This window comes from Orcinus orca, chromosome 2 (genome assembly GCF_937001465.1).
Source record: "Orcinus orca chromosome 2, mOrcOrc1.1, whole genome shotgun sequence".
Taxonomy (NCBI): Eukaryota; Metazoa; Chordata; class Mammalia; order Artiodactyla; family Delphinidae; genus Orcinus; species Orcinus orca.
In genome coordinates this window covers 4,271,318-4,295,797 of record NC_064560.1, presented here as the reverse complement: position 1 = coordinate 4,295,797, position 24,480 = coordinate 4,271,318, and the positions used below count along the sequence as shown (strand labels likewise).

At 43.5% G+C, this 24,480-nt stretch overlaps 1 protein-coding gene and 1 pseudogene across 1 annotated transcript in view; one reads left to right on the top strand and one right to left on the bottom strand.

The window, feature by feature from the left end:
- CACNB2 (calcium voltage-gated channel auxiliary subunit beta 2) overlaps positions 1 to 24,480 on the top strand; it is a 405,285-nt gene that overhangs the window by 19,106 nt on the left and 361,699 nt on the right. The gene's annotated exons all lie outside the window — the stretch shown is intronic.
- On the bottom strand, positions 10,679 to 11,382 carry LOC125963633 (signal peptidase complex catalytic subunit SEC11C-like; annotated as a pseudogene).

Genomic DNA, 24,480 nt, shown 5'->3' with positions numbered 1-24,480 from the left:
TTCCCATCTTATCGCATCATTTTTCCACATTCATGACCAAGCATGTGTCTTTACTGCAAAGACCTGAGATGGAGAAAAGGAACGGTTTCTCCCACCCCCGCCCCAGATCTTATCATGATGCTTCCTTTCACCCTCTGCTTATTTTTTTTTTTTTTTTAGAGTTTATATGAATTTATTTGTAAAACATTTAGAATAGTGGTTCTCAACTGGGGACAGTTTTGTCCCCCAAGAACATCCGGCAGCGTCTGGAGATATTGCTGGTTGTAACAGCTGGAGGAGGAATGCTACTGGCATTTATCCAGTGGGTGGAGACCAGCGATGCTGCTAGACATCCTACAATGCACAGAACGGCCCCCCAGCAAAGAATTCTCCAACCCGGGATGTCAACAGTGACGTGCTTGAGAAACCCTGATTTGAAACAATGCCTTGCTCCTGATAAATGTTATATTAGCTAGTGTGACTTCGATGTGTTATGTTAAAGATTCCCTCTCCACTCAGAGTGAAGATAGACAAGAATAAAAGGGAGCAAGGGGACCAGCGACTCTGTTCTGCATGTACACGACGGGTATAATGCTGAGAACTTTTAGGAGGGTTGCAGGTATTCAAGATGGTGTCTTTAAAACGTTTAGCCCCGTGCCTGGCATGTAGTAGGTGCTCAGTAAATGAGAGACTTTAGGACTACCCCACCTTTGTCATTGATCCCAGTGTCACCCTCTGCTTATTTTAGAGTTTGAGGGTAAAGGAGGGGAAAAAAAAAAACAACAGGAAGATGATCACTGTGGGAGGGAAGAACTTTTATAGAGTCTTCTATTGACTCATAACTGGGAGAAAATATAAAGTTCTTCAGGAAGTCCCTTGCTACCATCTCACCGTCTGTGTCATTCCTGTAAAATGGTCCTTGAGTTTTAAGAGACTTATCTTGGCTTCGAGCTTTACATTTCCCTTCCTATTTCCTTATGTCCTTGATACACGTAGAAAAGTACCAGCTTCCATTCCTTCTTGTACGTGACATCTGGTGACAGGAGAGCCCAGGGGACAGCTTGACTGTTTGGACTTTCTGACAAGGACACTTGGCCTAGGCTCTGCTTTCTCCTCTCCATCCTGAGTGTCTGGGCATTGTGACCTCACCAGTTGTTTCCTAGAAAGTGCTACTTTCTCTGAGCCAGGGGTCCTCTTTTTCACGTAGGTGTGACCTTGAAGTTTACTCCCATTCAGATGTCTCGCTCCCATGGAAGGAAGGATATGTCCACTTCTCTTTGGCCCAGGTGCTGTATCTGAAAACTGGCCAACCACTTCTTTAAAGCAACCCCCGCCAACCAAAGCAAGCAAACTTTTCATTTGAAAGAAAAATAACGTAGATGGTGTACTAGGGCTGTTGTAACAAAGTACTGCAAACTGGGCGGCTTAAACAACGGAGATTTATTTATTTAAAGTTTTTTATTTATTCATTCATTTTTGGCTGCACTGGGTCTTTGTTGCTGCGCGCGGGCTTCCTCTAGTTGCGGTGAGCAGGAGCTACTCTTCGTTGCAGTGCGCGGACTTCTCATTGCGGTGGCTTCTCTTGTTGCGGAGCAAGGGCTCTAGGTGCGCGGGCTCAGTAGTTGTGGCTCACGGGCTTAGTTGCTCCGTGGCATGGGAGATCTTCCCGGACCAGGGTTCGAACCCATGTCCCCTGCATTGGCAGGCGGATTCTTAACCACTGCACCACCAGGGACGTCCCAAACAACAGAAATTTATTGTCACCTGTTCTGGAGGCTAAAACTCTGAGATCAAGGTCAGAGATCAAGGAAAGATCTGTCCCAGGCTTCTTTCCTTGGCTTGTAGGTGGCTATCTTCGTGTTCACATGGTGTTCTCTCTGTTGTGTGTCTGCAATTCCCCTTTTCATAAGGACACCAGTCATATCAGATTAGGCCCCATCCTAATGACCTCATTTTAATTTAGGTACCTCTATAAAGACCCTATATCCAAATAAAGTCATATTCTGAGGTACTGGGGCTTAGGACGTCAACATATGAATTTGGCAGGGACATAATCCAACCCGTAACAGGTGGTCACTCTGTTATAATAAGCATCACATATAATTTGTTTTCTTATACCTTAAGTGTTTAACATTGATGATAGACTTACACTGAGAAGCGCTGACCCCAAAATTAACAGAAAAACATCTTTTACTAGAGTATTAAAAGAATAAAAAGGTGCCTTTCCCTCACATATGTCAGTGATCCACATAGAAATGAAACAACCATGTATTTTTGTCAACAGCCCATTAAACTAATATCTCAGTTATGAACCCACTTTGATTTTCTTTATCATATGATCTTTTATTTAGAATATTCCGTTTCTTCAAAGTATAAAATCTCTTCCTAAGGCCTTGATCACTTATACCTAGGGACAGGTCAGAGGTTTGTAAAACATTTGAAAGGCTTGAGGCTTTTCAACATTGAACTCATCAGCGTAATCCAGAATCTGGTTCTCACTTCAGCATAAGAACTGTCACACATCTGCAGTAAATGTTTTCTTTGCGCTCAGCTTCAGGACAACCACGAGTCCACACACATGCGGACATTTATGCATAGATGTGTGTGTGAGTGTGTATTCTGTGGCTTCGAAGTTTTTCTTTTACCCTTTTCCCTCTCATATTTAAAAACAGAGCTGTATTTTAAAACGTAATTTTATGCCTAAATCATATGTGTCAAGATTGGGGCTACTGTTTTAAAATAATTTTTGTACTTGAATTTCTCACAGTGAATTACTGTCCATTGCGTTCTTGCAGTTATGACTTCAAGCTTATAGACGTTTAATAGCAAGAAGAATGAGGAAATAACATCCTCACTTAATCTTTCTCTCTGACAATTACGAGGAGAGCTGCAGCAAGGAGAAAAACCCATGGTGGGTCAGGATGCCCTGCTATGTGTTAGTTACTTGTGGGGAAAAAAAATCAAAGATCATAGGTCTTATCTTGCTGATTTATTTGAGGATGCTTCCTGGTTCGCCAAAGTGAGGTTTATACAGAAGAACAGTACTCTTTTCAAGGTCTTATTTCAAGTGATGTTCCTTTAGGAAGCAGGCTGTGTTTAAGGAGTCCAGACTAGAAATCTCTATGAAAGGTTTCACAGTCAAATGTGTTGTTAGGATCAACGGCTAGACGCGTGCATTTTGGAAACAGTTCACAAGGGATTCTAATGCTCACTTATGATTAAGCACTATCACCTGAAAGGGATCAAGGGATCAGAATGTATCATAAAGAAAAAAAATTAGGTAGCTAGTGGCTACTAGGGAAGTAGTAAACCAAGGCATGACTTACTGACTTATGAATGACCATTCCTGAACTTGGAGTATATACTATAGTAGAAAAACAGAAGAAAGTCCTGTGTGAGCCCTGAGGAAGTGACCTTTTAATCTGAATAGTAAGGAGAGATAGCATCTAAGCATTTATCCCCCAAATAGTTATCAGTTTAAAATTCCAATTTAAAAGTAACAACTTAATTTAAAATTGAAATTTTTAATTAATAATTTGAAACTTAAAATGTAAGTGTGCGGTGTGTTTCTGGGATGGTAAGTACCCATGTGCGTGGAACCGGGGCGTATGGAGAGATGGATGGGAGATGAAGTTGGGAACAAAGGAGTGATCTTGGGGGGCCGTGGTGGCTTGAAGCAGGACCTTGTCTTCTTTGAAGAAAGAATTCAGCAAAGAGACAGAGATTGTGGAGCAGATAAAGTGTTTACTGGAAGCAAAGTACGTGTGGAAGACACACAGGCAGGCTTGGAGTGAGTCGAGCCCAATAGGGGTGGCTGTGATTGCTTATATGGGGGCAGTTTTCCGAGTTCCCTTTGGCCACTTATCTCATTCATGCCCATATTTGTTCTGACTCAGGGCCCTACCCGATTGGCACATGCATCTTTCAGCCAAGATGGATTCCAGTGCAAGGGTTTCTGGGAGGTTGGCAGGACATATTATGGGCTGGCACCCCTTCCCTTCTCTGACCCCTGAGGACCTTTTCTGTGCACGTGTGGTCTGGGAGGTCTTGACCATGAGGATGAGAAAAATGTGGTCGCCTTATCTTTTACTCAAGCAGGGCTCTGCCCCTGTGGTATCTTTATCTCCAAGTGTCAACAAGAGACTGGTTACAGCTACTCAGCCTGGGGCCCAGCTAACTCCTGCCTCAGGAGGCCACCGGATCCCAGACGCCTCTGTGCCATGATGGGTTGTGATGCAACGTCCTGGGGCGGGGAAAGGTTTGCAAGAATGCACTAATGGGTTGGCTCATTGGAAAAGCAACTGGTGTCAAAGAAACTATTTGAGTAAAAATGATAGTGACCGCTAACGTTTATTGAATGCTGACACTGTGCCAGCCACTCTGATAAGCACTTTATTTCATCATTAGCACAGCTCACTGAGGTGGGCACCATTAGAATCCTCATTGAAGAGATGATGAGTTCAGGCCTACAAAGATTAATAATTTGCTCAAGTTCAGACACTTAAAAAGTACGCAGTGTTTATTATGTCAAATCGGTGTCCTCTCGGGAATGTCTAGGTGTTTGTTGGGCAATGAGAAACTTTAGACAATAGTGATGATACTGAAAATCTGGGAGAAGGTGGCATGGCGGTTCTGGGTCGTGGGGCCAGGGGCAGCGACTGTGACTGTTGACTCTTCGTGGAAGGCATGGGGTCCAGCCACCGAGGCACGACTCTGCTAGGGCTGGACATAGGAGTGAGTCCCAAGGGCTGAGGTGGCCTCAGGGTCCAGCACCATCAAAGACTCGGGAGGGTCACCTCTTTAGTACTGAGCACATATGAAGAGAGAGAGGTAGAGGTGTTCACAGTTAGGAAATCTGAGCGGAGGTTATGCAGGTGTTTTTTTTTTTAATTTTATGGAAGCATAGTTGATTTACAATGTTGTGTTTAACTTCTGCACAGCAAAGTGATTCAGTTATACATATATACATTCTTTTTCATATTCTTTTCTGTTATGGTTTATCACAGGATATTGAATATAGTCCCCTGTGCTATACAGTAGGACCTTGTTTATCCATTCTCTCTATATACTAGTTTGCATCTGCTCATCCCAAACTCCCAATCCATCCCTCCCCCACCCTCCCTCCCCCTTGGCAACCACAAGTCTGTTCTGTATGTCTGTGAATCTGTGTCTGTCTCATAGGTATGTTGATTTGTGACATACATTAGATTCCACATATGAGTGATATCATATGGTATTTGTCTTCCTCTGACTTACTTCACTTAGTATGATCATCTCTAGGTCCACCCATGTGGCTGCAGATGGCATGATTTCATTCCTTTTTATGGCTGAGTCATATTCCATTGTATATATGTACCACCTCTTTGTCCATTCACCTGTTATGGACAGTTAGGTTGTTTCCATATCTTGGCTGTTGTGAACAGCGCTGCTATGAACACAGGGGTGCATGGATCTTTCGAATTACAGTTTTGTCTGGATATATGCCCAGGAGTGGGATTGCTGGATCCTAGGGTAGCTCTGTTTTTAGTTTTTTACTCTCCATAGTGGCTGCACCAATTTACATTCCCACCAGCAGTGTAGGAGCGTTCCCTTTCTCCACACCGTCTCCAGCATCTGTTATTTGTAGACTCTTTAATGATGGCCATTGTGACTGATGTGAGGTGGTACCTCTTTGTGGTTTTGATTTATGCAGGTATTACTAACTGTACCTGTCTTTACATTTTTCTATAGGTTTGAACATTTTCAAAATAGCTAGGGGCAAGAGGAAGACGTAGGGTGGGTGGGAGTGGGCAGGGTGCGAGGTTAAGTGAAGGGCAGAAGCTCTTGTGAGAGAGACGAGGACCCCAGGGTGAGGCTCAGAGGGGGTGTTCAGTGAACACCTGCCCCACCGGCACACAGAGAACGGGCAGTTCTCAGAGGTTCCATAGCCGTGGCCGGCCTGCCTGCCCGCCTCTCCAGAGAGGTTTCTGGGCTGAAGGACCTGACAGAGCACAGCTAGAGGCAGAGGCTGATGTTTTCTACCGGCAACCTTATCAGGGTTTTGCATTTTTTTAAATCTGTTAAGAGTTTTCCAGTAGATAAAATAAAACCACACGCCAACACAGTATAAACAGGTTTTCCTCATCATCACCAAGTTGAAGAAGGTTAGAGGGATCGTAGCCCCAGACAGCTGCTTCTCTTAATGTCATGTTGTGGCTTTTTCAGCGAATGTGTGCAAACCCTTTTAAACCCGTGCTGCGACTCACAGCCGTTTCCCCGGAGTAGAAGTAGTTAGCTCGTAGATGTTGAGAATCAGCCATTCTCTCTCTGCCTCAGGCCGTTTGTTTGCGGAGAGCAGTCATTTGAGAAAATTAGGTTGTTTGGTTACCGAGAGACACTGCCCTTTGCCCTATCTAATTACCCTCTTTTGGAAGAAGAATTGCTTAGTGTCTGTTAGACAGCTCTGCATGCTAATGGTCTTTGGGGAGCTGTTTACAATATTCCCATAAAACAGGTCAAAACAGTTTTACTAGCCTTTTCCACAGTTGCTCTCCATCGCAGTTAATACAGGAAGCGTCAGCATCCTGAAGATGTGATACGTCATAAAAATATAATAAACTGTATTTTAATGATTAAAAAAAAAAGAAGATTGCATGTAGCCTGATTTTCAAACACAGTCGTTTCAGGACCACACACCAGTGTTTAGTCTTTTTTATTCAAAGCAGAAGAGCAACTGGGGATTGAAGGTTTGAAGGTATCTACACTTTCTTATGAAGTGATGCCTCTGACTAACTTTTGGTTGTTTATGAAAACTACATGGAAAACAGACCAGGTACTGATATATCTGTACTTCCTGACTCTGCTAGACTTTATTTGTACTGAGTTCTCTTTACTGGCCCTCATTTACCCAAAGCTGCTTGTTCATTCATTGATTCATTTATTCACCAACGTGTGGCATGTCTTTGCCAGGCACTGGGCCAGACAGAGAATAAAATAACCAGGTTCTTTCCAGTTTTAAGATAAGTAAATCCTAGGGATGTAATGTACAGCGGGGTGACTGTCATTATCAATACCGTCGTGTATATTTGAAAGCTGCTAACAGTAAGTCTTCAACATTCGCATCACGAAGAAAACAAAGTTGTAACTTTATGTGGTGGTAGATGTTAACTAGACTTACTATGGTGATCATTTCACAATATATACATGCATCGAATCATTATGTTGTACCCCTAAAATGAATCCAATGTGATGTGTCGATTATATCTCAATAAAATAACAAGGTACCTAGGTTAAAATACTAAAGCATTTTATTAAATGTATTAGTGCTTTAAAGTCCACTGTTAGGAGTTTGGAAATAGAGGTGCTTGCAAAATGTGTTGGGTCCATGGGGCGGGCTGGGGGAGGAACTGATGAATTCTATCATGGGAAATGGAGGACATGTCACAAAGGAGGTCTGGTTTGAGCTGGATGTTGAAAGATGGGGAGAAATGTTCTAGGGGGAGAAACTGGGAAGGATGCGCCAGGCTGAGAAAGCTCGTCCTGTGTCAAGGCAGAAAAAAGGGCAGAAAAATGACATGTTCCATCTGCTGTGACTGGTGGGCGGGAGATGAGGCCAAACAGGTCTATGGAGGAACAGCATCCCTGCCCCGTGCGCCCCCTGGAGCACACCTGTGGGTCCTCTGGCGTTTCCCTCCAGGACCGCTTCTGTCCCAGAGACGTTTCCGCATCTTTCCAATACCTTCTTCACATCCATCGGTTCTGCCTAAAACTGTTCAGAACCTACTCCATCTCAGTAAGCACCAAATAAGGGTTTTCTCTCTTAGCTCTCTCTTTACGTGGGGGGCCTTTTAAAGGGCAAGATGGATATTAACAAATGCCATATGCCTTCGAACTTACCTTCAAACTGATGTTAGGTTGACCGTGGATGTTTACATTTCTGTGGTTTGAAGAGTTGTAGGTTTCTGGGTCAAAAATGTGTTTTGTTTTAGATTTCATGTCAAAAATGATCTCTTGAGAAAGTTGTATAATTTAAAAAGCGGGCTCTGAATAGGAGTTGACCTTATAGCCATAATATATGACTATATATGTACATATATATGTATAAATGTGTACACATTTCCTTCTATGTATGACTTTCGGGATAATGTATATATTCTAACAAACATTATTATTAAGGTCATAAGTATTTCTGTTGTAAGTTGGCAGTGATCAATCGTAAAGCGTCCAAGCAGTTCAAATCTGAATTAATTGATAAGCACATCTCTTTAGGAGTTCCTTTATTTTAATCTCCAAACATAACTCTTCCTGGATATATGTTTAGGAAATTATGTACACTTTCTTACTTTGAGGATAGTTAGTTGTGCACCAGTTCTTTTGCCTGAAGAGGTCTAGTCCCCAGCGGGAAAGAGGAGGCAAAAAGAGGAGGCAAAAAGACCTCCGCAGAGGGGCAGAGAGAAGGAAAGAATTGAACAGAGCTGGGAAGTGCTTTGAATTCGCTCTCAAACTTCTAGATCCCAGTGGCTTCCCATTTTCCTTCCCAATTACTTAGACTAAAACCGGAAAGTTTCTAGAGCCCTGAGGCCAGGCCTCCCCAATCCCATTACCCCACCCCCATCCTGTTTTTAAAGGGAAAGTTGCCTAGAATCATTCGCTAAGGAAACAATGGAACAGATTGGGGATGGTGGGAGAGGAGATTGCCAGAGACTGGGGGGCACACCCGGTGTTTTCTTTCTCACTGACTACTCAACCCTGCAGCTCATTTCAGAAATGCTTGCGTTGACTGTGGAAGTTGACTGTGGAACAGATTAGCCTAAATAACCTTATTATACCAATAATAACTGCAGTAGCATAGAATCTCAAGGAAATTCAGGAGTGATAATACTGGGTCGTTGGTAGTCATTTTTTTTTTTAAAAAACTAGCTCCTTTTGTTTGATAAATGTGACCTGTATTAGAAAAAATATGTCCTGTTGTGCATGAGGACAACAGGTGATTCCACTTCAGATATCTGCTATCATCATCCTTGTTTTATGTTTCAAATAAATCATCAAATACAAATATAATATTTATATGTTTATTCTCGTTGAGGCTCTGCTACTCAGTACGTCTGTGACCTGGTAAAGTTACTAGAACTCTCAGGTCCTCTGAGAAGAAGGATAATAATACAGAACTGGTAGGGGAAGCAGGCATTCAGCTTGGTCACAAACACATCTATTCTCTGAGGGAAGACAAAACATCCACTAAGTGATTGCAGCGTTAAGCCAGGTGTCATATCCAAGGACCTGAGTGCAAAACTACCTGCTTAGCCAAGCAAATGAGGCTTCTCCCCCAGGTCCCCACCCACCACCTGTTCCAAGCAGTGTTTGTTCTAAGCGCCTTTGGTGTGGAAGTTCTGGGAGAACCATTTGTGATGCCTCCACATCTAAGAAGAAATCATGCCGACCTTCCGTATTTCCTGGAGCTGGATTTGTGTTCAATTGTTGTTCTTTGCCTGTTGTTTACTTCCTTTGTCAAAGGCTGTTCAGGAGGCTGGTAATCAGGCGGAAGGCGCGGCTGCTGAATAAATCAGCTGCTAGGAGGGTTTTTAATCAACAGACAATGTGATGTTTTTTCCCCAGAAATTGATTTTAAGCAAAGCATTTTACATCAAAGGGCCTTCGTTCAGCAAAAATGTGATTTCTGGGTGATATCTTAGTCTAGATCTGAATCCCCCCTTCTCTTTTTTTCCCCCCTGAATCTATATTTAGAATCCATCAATCACTTTTCACTGCCGTTCTTTTCATTCTCTGCCTCAGGAGCTCAAGGATCCATTTTGTCCATTTAGTTTTCCCCATTTTACTCAGACATTGAATACAAGCTTCCAGGTTTTTGATCGACATGCTTTCTTCTTCAGGTGCTGTGTCACCATGGAAGGTTGGCCTAGGTGATTTAATGGAAAATTAGTTGGACCATAGAAATCCAGTTTGAAAAGCAAATGTGTTATTTTCCCCAAATGGAAGCACCTGGAGAATGATTTTTAACCGTGGCACCTTTACATAGGCCAGCGGTGATAATTTGACCAGGGCTTGGGTTTCCCTGCAAAGACCTGATAAAACGTACTTAATCTGGAGACTTGTTACTTTTCCACAGTCTGTTCCCAGCCACGAGATTTTTAAAAACAACGGTTTTCTTCTGTTTAGTTCATTCTGAATCCGCATCTTGAGTATACATGATAAATGGTGATTGGGCACCCAGATTAGCCTAAATAACCTTATTATACCAATAATAACTGCAGTAGCATGGAATCTCAAGGAAATTCAGGAGTGATAATACTGGGTCATTGGTGGTAATTTAAAAAAAAAACTAGCTCCTTTTGTTTGATAAATATGACCTGTGTTAGAAAAAGGATGTCCCGTTGTGCATGAGGACATCTGCGTGTTTACCAGGTGATTCCACTTCAGATATCTGCTATCATCATCCTTGTTTTATGCTTCAAATAAATCATAAAATACAATTACAAACATAATATTTATATGTTTATAATACTATAATTTATAAATGCAATTTCTAGATTATATTTATTATATTATATTAGAAATACAATATAATTGATAAATACGATCTAAATACTTATAAATTATATTATATGATATATTAAATAAATAATAAAATATTCAGTATTTTTTAGAACCTGCTGAAAATATCTGTTATCGTTCTTGTTTTTTGTTTATTTTCAGGGACGAATCATTTATTCGAACAAGACAAAAATGTCTCCACATTGTTTCCTTTTATACAGAAAGAGGAACATTTCAAATATATTAGCTTCTCCCTTTTTCAACAGAATTTATTTCAGTCTGGTCCCAGGAACTGCCTTTCATTTTAGGGTTCACGTTTTAGTAACACGTATGCGCCCACTACAACCCAAAGAGCACACCTGGATTTTGGATGGTCGTTCATTATTATGGTGACCATGCCAACCTATGGTAAAAACCCTCTGGCTCTCCCCAACATGTCCCTCTTTTCGAGCCAGCGCTGGCCTTCTTTGTACTAGCCTCTATCCCCAGCGTCATTATTGTCTCCCCTGGTCAGAAATTTGATGTCTCCAGTATCTTTTTCATGAACTTTGATAACTCTGTGAACTATTGGAATGTCTCGTCTTTCGACTTTAAAAGCAACGATTTCAGCAGCTCTAATCGGGTGTTCCAGGGAATTTGTTAGGAACAGAAGGTGACCCCTGTGAAAGGCTGGCCCACGCTGTCACTCAGCACCTCCACGATGGGACTCCCGCTGCCAGTGAGGACGATCAGGCCTTTCCAGACCATGAGCGCAGAAGACACAGTCATGGCGAAGTTTAAGACCAAGTAATAGAGCTGGTGCTTGTTCATCTTCCTCGGGTCCCCAAAGGTGTCCAAGCCGGACGCGGGGAGATGTGACCCCACGGTGCCCATGCGCACCGTGCCGGGCTCTCTGGGGGCCGAGGCGGCCTGCGGGCTCCGGGTGTCACAGACAGCTGCGGAGCACCGGCACCAGACCCCCACCCAACGGCCTTCATCATTCTTGTTTTCTGATGAAATGCAGGTGGTTTTCTCTGAATATAAAATTAATATACGCTCACTTAAAAATAATTCAGAAAAGAAAGATTGCTCGTGATTCCACGACCCAGATCTATTTACATTTTAAGATAACATGTGGAGAATTTGTGATAAAAGATATGGTGACAGTATTGCCCTCTGAATGAAGTCCTCTGATTGAGTTCACTTCAGTTTGCAGGACTTTACTCAATCGATTGTAGACTTTTGACCAAATGCTTGCATTTTATAAGGTGGGTATTTTATACAAGGTAGTGCAGACTGACTCCTTCATTAGAAAATTTGCCTTCTTGGATCACAGCATTTGTTTCCTTGGTCGCCGTTTGTACTTATGGACCCGTTCCTACCCTTTGTTCACATCTCCCCTCCAGTTTCCCTGTGTTCATCTTCGGAAGGATCCTCCTTTCTGGAAGGGACATCAGCTAGAATCCTCTGTGGCAGGAGCCTGCACGCAGGACCCAGGCTGGCTTAAGCAAAAAGGAGGTGTGGGGCTCATTGAACTTTCAGGCCCAGGCGTCAGTGACTGGAATGGCACCTCTGTCCTTGGGCGCCTGGTTTCTCTCCATCTCTCGCCTCTGCTCCCCCCCATGTGTGCTTCATCCTCAGCCCTAGGTGGTGGCAAGATGGTGCCCGACAGCATCAGGCTTCCATCCTTCCAAGTTCATGTTCTGTTGCCCCTTACTGACTGTGACTTGAGTGATCGTGCAGCCGTGGATGGAGAGCTCAGGCTGTGGTCTCTGATCCACTGATGGGCCAGACCCAAGCCGCATGCTCACTCGGGAGGATGAAGAGGCAGGGAGAAAAGTCAGCTCCATGTAAGACACATGGATTAGGAGGGAGAAAGGTGGCGACTTCCAGGGGAATATCCAAGAGCTGTTACCAGGGGAAGAGTGAACGGGTTTAGGATGGTGGCAAAAAGAGCTGAGGTCCACTTCAGAGGATGCATGAAGCCTTTAGACCTGTGAGCTCTCAGGTTCCTAGGGGGGCTCAGGAAAACACCGTACCCCAGGTGTAGGTGCAAGAAGAAATCATTGCAACCCCTCAAGCCTTCTTCCAACCGTACTATGCTTTCTCCCATCTAGAAGCAAGTGGATTCCTAGTGGGAATGAGTGAGTCTGAGAAAAGATATCTTCCTGGAAATATGTATGTACATTTATGTGTCTAGAAATATGTGTTCATGAGCATGTGTGCTGCCCCTATAATTTTGAAAGTATCAAATCTTAGTCTTTGTTATAAAACCACTCCAGTTACCAGTGTAAAATTAGAATGTTTCAGTGGCGTATGTGTGCGTTATGTGTGTTGGTGTATGTGTGTTGAAAAAGCCCATGTGGGCACCAGAGGACTGGCTAAATCGAATTATCACGGTCTTAATAAAATTTGAGTGGCGCTGATGTGCTCAAGGCAGAGGAGAGAGTTTGGCTGGTTTGAGAAACCGAGAAGTTGTGTTCGTGATTTTTTTTTTTTTTAGCTTGAATATAGTATTGTCAGGTTTTACCACAAGACTAGACACCTTAAGGGAATTTAATGAGATGTTTGAGAATCTTACTAATTGGGGCAAATTAAGATATTAAGGTTGAGATTGTATTTTGTTTTAAGGAGTAATCATAAATTTTGCTTGGGGTCTTAATTCAGTGGAAAGGAAGGTTTCATTTGCTGGTTTGTGAGGTGTTCAACACAGTGTGCGTTACCATTGGCTTTGTCATTAAAAGTACCCGCGACGCCCGTCCAGAGAAAACTGTTGTCCTTGTTCTCAGATCTCTGTAGTAAGGATTTTTTTGGTTGTGAATGTCAGAATCCCATCTGAAACTCACATAAGCAAAAGGGAATTTGTTTCCACTCATAACTGTCAAAGGCCTGGATGTTATTAGAAATGATGAGATGCTGGTAGGACTGTGTCTCCTGCCTAGGTATTGGAATCTCTCCTACCGCAGACCAGATTTCACCATGTAGGCCGGGACATAACAATTGGAAGCCCCAGGCTCCCTTCCTGCCATCTTTGATAACGAATAAAAGGCTGTTGCTTCCCCTTTTCTAATTCCATTTCAAAGAACCACCGAGAAGGACTCTTCATTGACCTGCTTTAGTTCAGGTACCGCCTTTTGGACCAGTCTCTGTGGGCAAGGATGAAGTAGCATGGTGGACCAGTTTGGCTAAAATGTGTGTGTCAAGGGTGGGCAGGTGGCGTGGTTAGAGTGGGGGAAGGACAGACCAAGGAAGGAGGGTGGGGGTTGCTATCAGAAGAAGTCAAAAAGGAGTGCGCGGCAAGCCAGTTATCAGTGGAAAGAGTTGACTTCTGTTACCCACGATGCTCGTATGAGCGCCTCTTCAGAAAGCAGACATCTCAGAGACATGGGTCCTTTATCACACTCTCTGTCTTCCCCATGAAGTAACGGAGCCTCACTGGAGGCACAGATCCAGAAGAAGGATCGAGCAAGGTGGAAGGTTAAAAGATCTACTCTCTCGGGGAATTACATAACCAACGTCTTTCAAGGTGTGAAAAGCTAGCCCTTCCATCTGAGTAGTTGATCGAAAATGCTTTTATCTTGGATTTCACTCTTCCCCTTAGGTTCCATTCACATTGGGCTTTCTAGTTTCCCAGGCCTGTTTTCATACACCATTTCTTTCCAACTAGACAGTCTCTTCTGAAGGTCTGGAAATAGAAGTTCAGAGACGTTTGGCCCAAGGTCCCAGAGCTAGGAAAGGGCAGAGGCAGGTTTTAACTCCGGTGCTCACCACACCACACCACACCAGGCTCTCTTGGTCGTTAGGTTCTGTTTTCATCTTAGTGTCACGGGTATTCACTGCTAAAAGCCTACACCCGTCTTACTTTACCTTCAACGTGTGTCTTAATCCACAAGTGTTAAGACTGGCATGTTTATTTCAGTCACTTAGTGGCAGGATTGCCCAGCCACTTCGAGCACAGACTCTGGACTCGGACTGCCCGAATTCAAGTCCAAACTCTCTAGTTCTCAGACTTCAAGCAAGTAACTTAACCTTTGTGAGTTTCAGTCTCTCTTCAAATGGGAAGAATGATAAGACCTATCTTAGAAAGCTGTTTCGAGAAATGGAAAAGCTGATGGAGATGCAGGAAAGCTACTTCATCAAATACTCTGATTTACATTAGCCCCCTCCCTCGCTGGGACAGGGTGAATGGATGAATATTGGCTTGAAAGGCGCTAATAACAGATTCAGGTCAGCGGCTTATTTTAGGTCAGCGTACATATCTTTACAGGATACCCACAGGTGAAAGATGTATTTGTGACGGAAGGAGTCTGGAACATGTTAAGAAAGGTTTCTTAAGAACTGTAGGCCATAGGGACTTTAGGTTTGATTTTGACTTTCGGAGGTGGGTTAGGAGTCCTTAAAAAAGCAAGTTTGGTTTAGTGTTTTCTGCCTTTGAATTAGGAGGTAAGTGGTGAGTCACTGAGGTTTCTGAATATGGGGAGACATGCTTCCAACTGTCCAACATGTTTTCCATGACATGTTTTCTTACACGAAAAGCAAGGACATGGTATGTCTTGTGGATGTTCAGATGTTTGTATCCCCCGGTCGGGCTGTGTCTTGTTACATTTTTGTAGGATTTTAAAATGCTTAGCAATTCACTGAGACTTTCAAACGTTTGGATTTTACATTTCCATCAAGGGACACAAACATCCTTGCAAATTAGTAAGCGCAGGGTGGTTTTCCAGCAGAAAGTGAAGCTGCTGAGTCTGGAATGGCCTCTATGAAATGAGTAAATTTGTACTAAATTTGATTAGTACAAATTTAGTTATAGAAAGTGAAAAAGAGACTATTCTATAATCGCTACTGAATGGAGACTCTGTTCTCTAACAGTTACCTTCTAAATGCTTTGGGAAGGTGCCCTGTCTTTGTTTAGTTTGGCCATTATTTGAGAGAATAAAAATTTAACACCTTAGAAAGTGGGGCTCTGAGGCACTTTTCTTTCTGCCTTCACATTTGCTTTATTGTTTTCCCTGATTCAGTCACCACAGTGAGCATGTGAGCCAGATGGCTGTTCTTTCTGACATTCATCCAGACTTCAACAGAATTTAGATTCGTCGAGCACAGCCTTCAGACTGTTTTTCCCTTGGACTAATACACATGCTTAAAAAAAACAAATTCATCTTAGAGAATTGAGACTTTTCACTTTGATTTCAAGACTTAAAAAACAAATGTAGGAACACACATCAAAAGGAAGAGCGTTAGAGCATCAGTGTCATACAATTATTTATAAATAAAATATTAATGTATGATATATCAATAAAATAACCTTTAAACATGCTCTATGAACCATCTTCATCCGGAGATTGGTACGTATGCAGCCACATGGATGGACCTAGAGATGATCACACTGAGTGAAGTAAGTCAGACAAAGACAAATGTCATATGACATCACTCATGTGGAATCTAAAAAAAAAATGGTACAAACGAACTTATTTACAAAACAGAAATAGACTCACTGACATAGAAAACAAACTTATGGTTACCAAAGGGAAAGGGGGTAGAGATCAATTAGGAGGCAGGGATTAACATATACACGCTATTATATATAAAATAGATAATCAAGGACCTACTGTATAGCACGGGGAACTCTACTCAATATCTTGTAATAACCTATAATGGAAGAGATTGTAAACAAAGAAAAAAATATGTGTATGTCACTGAATCACTTTGCTGTACACCTGAAATTAACACAACATTGTAAATCAGCTATATGTTGATAAAAATTTTTAAAAAAAATTCTATCTGGCTGATGAGCATTTACCTCCCAATAGGGTCTTGTTTTTAAATCCTTTTAAATAAATCTCTAGGATCTTTGGGTTTTCCACAGCTCTTAGTATTAAACACAATGTAATTATGTAGATCAGTGTCAGCCTTTGCATCGTGCTGCCTGCAATACATGTTTAAGAAGTCAGTCGCTGCTGTCAGTCTCCACATTGGCGCCCGTGTGGTCATGAGGGGTCTCCTTTGATTGAAGGCCTCAGTGAAGTAGGCAGAGACTTGAACAGAAAGATCTATCCCCTCGAAGACATCCTTGGTCACCTTACCCTCTACTGGCTGACTTTGTTGCATATTAAATGAGCAAGATGGATGCAAGTCAAAGGATTGGGTCAGAATAAAGCTATTATGTATGAAGAAAAAATGAGAATGATTGAAATGTTAAATCAACATTCAGTACCAAAAGTTTTAGGAGGAGCGTTCATTTTGTTCAAGTTAAGGTTCCTATTTGCTAAGTCTTTGGAAATCTCTCTCTCTCTACACACACACACACACACACACACACACACACACACACACACACGTCCATACATGTGCGGAGCCACTGCCACGGGACTGGGGACTCCAGTCTTCTTGTTTTTTAAATTCAAAACATGTCCCCCACCCACCAACTCTTGTGGTGTCCAGTAGAAAGCAAGCACAGTGTGTGCTTTTCCAGTAGAAACTTAGGGTGGGGAGTGAGTTCTTGCTGTTGTACTTGCAACAGACACTTTCAGAGCATTGAGATTGGATTGAGTTCTGAATTCAGCACATTAGAGATGGGGACACATTTTTTGTCTTCATCAGAGTCATTCCTTGTATGCCAAGGAAAATTGTGTACTTCGATTCATGACCACACAGTGTTTCCTCGTATTACTACATGAGTGTCTGCATATTTGGCTTCGTACAAGCAGGGTGAGGAAAGGGAAAGCCTCAGTGATTGTGAGGGGGATTGACAAGGACCTACCACCCAACACCCAACAGAGGACATTGCCTGATTGGGTCTCTGATCCCAGGAAGCTTAGAGTTTTCCATAGGAGCTAAAATATGCAGAGTGTGCTTAATAGAAGAGAGTGGAAGTGTCTTAAACAGGGAAACAGAGAAGGTGCTTCAGGACTTGAGTGTTGGAAGATGGTGTTCTTTTTTTTGAAGATTGTGTTCCTACCAGGGAATCACAAAAGGAGTGCAGGAGAAATTAGATGTGATCCTCCAACAGTGGGAAGGGAAAGGCGTTCTAGGAGTAGGGACCAGGGAGACACAGATGTGGCAGGAGGAGAAACATGATTTCTGTAGAAGAATAGTGAGGGATCTTTTTACCTGGTGTTCAGGGAACACTAAGAATTCGTGGCAGGCAGGTGTAGAAAGGTGGGTTGAAGGCAATGGTGGACAGATAGAATGCCAGATGAAAGAATTAGAATTTAGAGGCTGGAGACAGATGGTCTGGAAGTACCTTCTCCGTTTGCGGGGAGCTGCGATAGAGGGGTTCCGGTAGGAGCAGCCTTAACTCAGAGAAGCCTGGGCATGCTTCCGCTTAACAGGTGAGGGATGTGGGGAAATCTCTCCATTTCAGCCCAGAGTTTCGGGGGACAGAGAGAAAGTGAGGGGAAAATAGGGAGCGGCTGAGTGGGGATTTTGGTTAGGAGTAGAGGATTCCAGAACTTGATAAAAATGCCAGTGAGAAAGGGGATAGAGGTAGGTGGGGGAGATGCCCTCTGTTTCAGGCAGTGACTGGGGAAAACCGTTCCACTCACATCGCAGTCTCCCTGTACCTGGGATTTAGGTTGTGAAGACATTTGGTGAAGAGAAAAATACAGAAGCAGAAGTACCCTTTAGAGTCCTACAAATCCCCTGTAAGATACAGAACGTATATTTGGCATTGAATTCATCCGGTATACAGAAAGGAGCTGGCCTGTATTTAGGAGTCATACTGTGTGCATTTTGAAGCTAGACTCCCATCTAACGGGGCAAGGCGACCATCCTGGGAGGACAGAAGCTATGAGAGTGATGGCAGGATGCGGTACCTCGTCCCCCGTGTCAGATTCCCAGGGGGACACATACTCCTCATCCTCCTCCCTCTTCTTTGTTTAGTGGTGGTTGTTGAGGACGCAGAGTTGAATTTGGACATCGTGGCGAGGATGTGACTTTGCTGTATTTGTTCTCTGTTTCAGCAGTAAGTCTGTAGGGATTGAGGGCGTGATCTTTGTCATAAAGCCAGGGCACCCGATTCTTTGTGTGTGTGTGTGACACGTGCTGTCAGTGGTCTTCGTAGTGATTTTTAAGCCATTTCACACGGTACTTTAAGCACTGAGCATACCTTATGAGTCTTTGTTAGAGCTTAAGTAGTAATGAAACGTCTCAGATTCATTCTCGTTCAGGAAACATTCATTAAATACTTTTTTGGTACATGCCTATCATCATTTAAATATACGCCAGACCCTGAAAGTCACAGGGATTCGTCAGACAGGGGTCACGTCCTCAAGGATGCACTTGGCCAACAGAATCTCTTCTTTTTCGATTCACGTTACTCTCATTTATTGCATCAGGGTAAGGTAAGGTCACACACACACACACACACAGATTGTGATGGGGTGGAGGCGTCTTTCCCCTCTTTCTTGTTTCCTTTAGCACGGATGATAGAAGCATCTTTGGCTGAAGGTGAGAATATTGGGGGTGAGGGTGCATAGATCCTTCCTATGGAAGGGCTAGCAGAAATTCAGGTGAGAAGTCTGAATCAGCCTTTCTGCTTGCCGTGCATTCTGTTTCTGAAGGTGGTGAGGAGTAGCCTTGGTGTTGCCATGGGGATAGGGACTTAGAAGGAGCCACCATGAGCAAGTCTATTTGAAACTCTGAGAACCTTTGAGCCAAAGGGAAGTGGCCGGTAATGGATCCCAGGGGGGCTCCTTGGGTGACTCTTTTTTTTTTTTTTTTTTTTGCGGTATGCGGGCCTCTCACTGTCGTTGCGGAGCACACAGGCTCAGCGGCCATGGCCCACGGGCCCAGCCGCTCCGCGGCATGTGGGATCTTCCCGGACCGGGGCACGAACCCGTGTCCCCTGCATCGGCAGGCGGACTCTCAACCACTGCGCCACCAGGGAAGCCCTTCACTCTACCGTTTTAAAGAGAGAGACAGAGACCTTCTGGCATCTATGTGTTCTAGTAGAGACGTGCACGTAAACAAATGATAATTTTCTAGGCTTTGCTTTGGAGTGGGTTGCTACCAATTGAATAGCTACCAACATTTCCATTGCAATGTAATTACCGGGAAATAAATGTCAGGGACTTTAATTTTCTCACCTCCTTTTAGCAGAATGTCAGAAAACAAGATGATCTTACTGTGAGGTCTGGAGTGACACAGCTCATAGAGAGCCAGGACAGTAGCCCTTGCTGCCTTGTAAATTGTTGGAGGAAATGGCTAGTTATCCGACAACCATTAAGAAGGGTCCTCTGTGCCTCCGGGTCAAAGGGGCGGGGTGCATGGTGGTGGTTGGATCCGCTCATCTGCGGAGAGCTGGCGTCGCCGGTCTTTCTTCCCACGGCCCTTGCCCCCTGCACGCTGTCTCCGCCACCTCCTCCTTTCCATTTAGTCTCTAACACACCTGCTCGCTCTTGTTGAATGAAACTTTGGTGTTTGGGGTCATACATGCTCTTTTGCGATCTAGAACGTGCCCTAATCAGCCATGCCTATTTATCTCCTTTCCTTCCATTTTTTGACATCTTTGGACAAAGTGAAGCTCACATCAGTAGGTTTTTCCAGACAGAACTCAAGAATTTCTTCCGAGTACTTGAGTTGAGGCATTTGTGTTTGAGTTCGGGGCTCACGTGTTTGCCTGGTGCCTTCTTGGATACTGGTTATTTTCTTGCGCTTATTAATGAACATACGCACACATGTGTTTAAAAGGTACTTTAACAGCAAAGAAGGACTTTAAAACTCTTTGCATTCAGATGACTCATCCAAACTGCATTTCCCCTCCAGGAGTCTCACTTGGGGATTTTACCTTTCTCTGACTTGCATTAGTTTCATAAAAAACCCCTTCAGCTCATCGTTGGCAAAGATGATGCTCTCCATGGGATACTCCTTGGGTATAGATGCGGCTCTAAGAAAAGACGCGTTCTGAAGGTCCCATCCTTATGCTTGTATGCACAAGTTGGCATGACTACGGGGTCCGCTTCCTCTGCTAGCTGGAACCCGGGCTATTTATAGTGTCTTTTCTTGGCTTCTGAGTTAGCGTATCAGCGTGTATTTATGCAAGGGAGAGCTCCGAGGCCATATAAGACTGTAGTTTAGAAACCTAGTAGCCTCATTTGCCTTCTGCATATTCTGGATGGAGAAGAGCGATATTATATTTTGCCAACACAGAACTGGAACGGGAATGGAGTGACAAGACACATTACTCCAGCTTTGCTGAAATCACAGGTGACGTAAGCATGGCACGAGGCGGAGTCTACACAGGGAGAAGAATCGCCCAAGGATGAGTGACAGGGGAGTTGTCCCAGATAACAGGGCTGCTGTCAGTGGCACTAGATGAAATCTTTCGTTCCTTTTGCAGGTGGACAGCACCTCAAATTCCTGCTCACTCCCAGAGGCATGGATGTTTTCATTGAGGCCAGTGATTTCCCATAATGATGCCAGGGCAGGGAGGGTGATGTCATGGAAAGAACACGGGCCAGATAAGCCTGGCCTTTCATCTTGGGCCCTGCAGGCACGAATCTGGTGACACTGTAAAGGTCAGTCTCCCCAATCTCCAGTTTTGTCATCTGCAGAAGGGGAAATTTACATCCTCCTCTCACAGGGCAGTTATGAGGGGCAAGGATAATATAAACCATAAGCAAAGTCTGGCACAGGGCAGGTGCTAATCAAATCCTGAAAACTCCCGAGACATAAAAGTAAATGGAGCAGAGGCAGTCTTTTCCTCAAGGGTCCACATTAAGGTTTTTAGCCAAGTTGGAAAAAAAGAGACCAAATGTATCTTTGGGACCCATTTCCCTTCTGCCTCTGCACCTGGCCTCCAAGGGTCATCTTGTCCTTTAAATTCTCCATCTGAGTAAGTACCTAGATTGGGAGGACCTCCCCTCCGTCTCCTCCCATCTCCCATAAATCTTCCCTCCAGGTAAAAGCAAAGCTGAGACTTTAAGAGATTCTCGCAGTTGGTGAACAGAATCTTAATAGTGAGTAGATGTAAGCCCATAGCTTTGGTTGAACCTCTTTCCCTTTGTGGCGTGTGGTACCTCTGCTGACAGTATTCGGCTAAGTTTTAGCCTTTAGAGAAAATAATCTACCAGGAGTGCTGGTTTGCCGTTCTCTTATACGGCCAGGAGTCAGAGTTTTGAAATTTGAGGTTAACTTAAACGAAAGCCAAATGAATCCCGAGAAGGCCTAGTGGCCCCCGTGGGCATTTGATAGCACGCTGTGCGCCTTTGTTGTACAGGCTGATTGGACTTGATGTTTTCCCTTTTTTAATTGAAGTGTAAGTTGATTTACAATGTCATGTCAGTTTCAGGTATCCAGCAAAGTGACTCAGAGATATTCTTTTTCAGATTCTTTCCCATTACAGCTTATTGCAAGATATTGAATATACTTCCCTCTGCTATACATCCTTGTTGTTTATCTATTTTATATATAGTAGTGTGTTGTCTGTTAATCCCAAATCCCCAACTTATCCCCCCCCCACCCTGCTTTCCCCTTTGGTAACCATAAGTTTGTTTTCTATGTCTGTGAGTCTGTTTCTGTTTCATAGATAATTTCATTTGTGTCATAGTTTAGACTCCACATATGAGTGATATCATATATTTGTCTTTCTCTGTCTGACTTAACTTCACTTAGTATGATCATCTCCAGGTCCATCCATGTTGCTGCACATGGCATTATTTCATTCTTTTCCATGGCTGAGTAATATTCCATTGTCTATGTGTACCACCTCTTCTTTATCCATTCCTCTGTCGATGGACATTTAGGTTGTTTCCATGTCTTGGCTATTGTGAATAGTGCTGTTATGAATATTGGGGTGCATGTAGCTTTTCGAATTACAGTTTTCACCTTTTCTGGATATATGCCCAATAATGGGATTGCTGGGTCACATGGTAGCTCTATTTTTAGTTTTTTAAGGAACCTCCATGCCGTTCTCCATAGTGGCTGCACCAATTGACAGGCTGATTTTAGTATCAAAGAGTAGGTCTGCGGGGGAGTGACAGTGGTATAAGCTAGTAGGGGTCCACTGGGTGACTGGGGGAGCAGCGTCCCCAGAGTAGACCATGGGCTGCCCTCCCTTTGGCCCGCTTGTGTCTGGAGTGCATGCTTACCATTTTTGAACATTAGTAGAAGAGGTACCTAAGCTTGATAAAATTTTTTTTTTTTTTTTGCGGTACACGGGCCTCTCACTGTTGTGGCCTCTCCCGTTGCGGAGCACAGGCTCCGGACGCGCAGGCTCAGTGGCCATGGCTCACGGGCCTAGCTGCTCCGCGGCATGTGGGATCCTCCTGGACCGGGGCACAAACCCGTGTCCCCTGCATCAGCAGGCGGACTGTCAACCACTACACCACCAGGGAAGCCCTAAGCTTGATAAAATTTTATAGAAACATAATGTAAACTTTCCAAGCATTCAGTCATAATTTGCCATATTGCTTTTTTTCTAAGCATACATGTCACAATTCCTCATAATAGAGAATGTGAGAAAAGTCGAAAAAAGTTTCAAGAAGAAAATAAAAATCACTCAGAATTCCCTCCGCCTAAAGGTATAACCATTACTAATATCATGGGATCTTTCTGCCCAAATCCTTTTACCTCTCCCTCACATCCCTTCACATATATGTGATTGTTACACACGTGTGTAGCAGTTGGGGAAACAGTGTACAAACAGAACTGTAGTTATCCTTTTATTTTTTTCACTAATAAGAGACAGAAGAGCAAGGTGGTTGAGACTCTGTGCATCTGGACAGACCTATGTTTGAATCCAGCAAAGTATTATCTGATGGTGGAAGGACCTTTTGGCTCTCCCTTTCTCTCCTCTGTAAAGTGCAGATACCAGCATCTCCCCACACACCACGGAGTTGTGAGGGGATTAGTGAGACATTCTGTTCAGTTGCCTTAGACTCATCTTGGCTGTGACAGTTTCTCAGACTTACTTTGTTTTTGATGACTGACGGTTCTGAGGAGGGCCACTCATGTATTCTGTGGAATGTGCCTCGAGTGGGATGTTTTCAGATGGGGATTTCATCCACATGCCATTAAGAGTCACCCTGTTCAAGTGTACAGCCAACTAAATTTAAGAGAGTCCTCGGGTAGCTTGATTTTGTTCAACTTAAAATTGATTAACCAAATCATGTTACTTAAATTGTATACAGGGTACTTCCGCATAGGAAACGTGTTCCGTAACTTCCATTTCTATGGTGAGCTCAGCTGCTTCTGGTGAGCGTTGATTTGAGCGCAGTTATAATGCATTTTGGCAAAAGGGACCCAGAAGGTCATCTTGGGTTTGCTGTTACCCTGGAAATGTTGAAAGGAATGAATTTGTTCTGGCATCTTCGACTGTTTTGGACACAGTTTCTAGCAGGGTACTTGTTTTTATATACTAACTGAAATAGTACTGATGTCAGAGTAGCTTGCATTTGGAATACAGAAAGGAAAATGGAAATACATCTTTCACCTTGACGAAAGGCTGGCAACAGATGGGCAGAGATGATCAGAAAGTAGAGATCAGGGGGTGTGAGTGGGACTCCCGTTTGTGCATCTTACCCTGCATACTCAGCACGTTCATTCATTCAACAGATCTTTATTCAGTGCCTACCACGTGCCAGACACGGTTCTTGGTGCTGGGGGTGCAGCAAAGAGCAAAGCAGATAAAACCAGATTCTCATGGTGCTGATGTAGTGGTGGTGTAGACAGACAGTAAAGAGATCAGTGTGTGTCAGGGGTAATAAGTGGTTTGAAAAAGCATAAAATGGGGTCAGGTGCTACAGAATCGTTCATGAGATGTGTTCCAGAAAGACCTCTTTGAGTTGACGTCTCAGCAGAGACACATACATATTTGACTGAACGTATGTCTACAACATGGAAGTTCTCTTGGGAATGAAGTTGATTCAATCACAGTCAGTCCCCAAACATGCAGTCGTTTGTATACAGCTGTCCCTGTGCACTGCTCTGGAGACTTAATAGTCAGTAGGATACACCGTCCTGGCTTCCAAGGAACTTCCTGCCTTGAGTGGG